At 54.2% G+C, this 999-nt stretch overlaps 1 protein-coding gene across 1 annotated transcript in view; it reads left to right on the forward strand.

The window, feature by feature from the left end:
- Window positions 1-999, forward strand: part of LOC119593260 (glycine, alanine and asparagine-rich protein-like) — a 5,448-nt gene that overhangs the window by 661 nt on the left and 3,788 nt on the right. The window lies entirely within an intron of this gene.

Below are 999 nucleotides of genomic sequence, written 5' to 3' on the forward strand. Positions count from 1 at the left end.
AGCAAGCAGGCTCAGGCAGCGCAGATCACCCAGGGCGTCATCGGGGCCTCTGCCGCGGCTTACCAGGAGGCCGCCCTCGCCGGCGAGGCCAACGTAGCCGAGCAGGCCTCCAAGGTGGCCGCCTCCATGGCCCAGGGCCTCCTCGGCAACCTGGGCCTTGTGTCGGCCGAGACCAACGGGCTGGCCGGCCAGGCCGCTTACAGCCTGGGGGCACAGCAGAACGTCCTGCAGACCCAGAGCGCCATGGTGTGGCAGGTGCAGCAGGCCGCCAACGGACTGCATGCGCAGCAGAACGTGGTTGCAAGCGACGTGTACTCCGCCGCCGGCGCCGCCTCGCAGGCCCAGAACGCTGCCGCCAAGGCCCTGGCCAAGGCGAAGGGCGCCAACGCAGGAGGCTTCGGAGGCTACGGCGCTGCGGTGGGCTTCGGCCACGCCGGAGGATACCACTGAGGAGCGAGGGAGCGACGTCCTCGCTCGATCTGAGGACAGGATGCAGCGCAGCAGAGCCAGCCGGACGCCCTTTGGGCACAGCCTGTCTCTGGCCGTCACCATGCTGCCTGCACTGTACATATCAAATTCGTAGGAACGACGACTTGGTTGATGAATAAAATTTATGCGTTGAAATAATTTTTTGGTTTTATTGCACTCTTCACTTATTGGTAAACTGAATATTCACCCATTCAGGACCGGAAATTTTGTGGAAAAATCATCCTACCTTCAGAAGGGGATAGGCGAGCCACAGAACTATATATCTTACCAGTACACTCTTCCTTTAATTATTCTCTTCCTTTTATTCATTACCCTCTTTCCCATACATATGAATTTCCCAGTGAATGACAGTCCCTTGACGTTAGATGTGCCATTACATAAAACAATCAGTTTAATGTCACTTTAGTGCGGTCAGATTTTTCCTTGATTCTTGAGTATGGAATTGAAATAATAAATGGATATATTAAAATGTATCATCTAAGGATTTTAGCCTTTTTCTTAATTCTGTTC

This window comes from Penaeus monodon, chromosome 32 (genome assembly GCF_015228065.2).
Source record: "Penaeus monodon isolate SGIC_2016 chromosome 32, NSTDA_Pmon_1, whole genome shotgun sequence".
Taxonomy (NCBI): Eukaryota; Metazoa; Arthropoda; class Malacostraca; order Decapoda; family Penaeidae; genus Penaeus; species Penaeus monodon.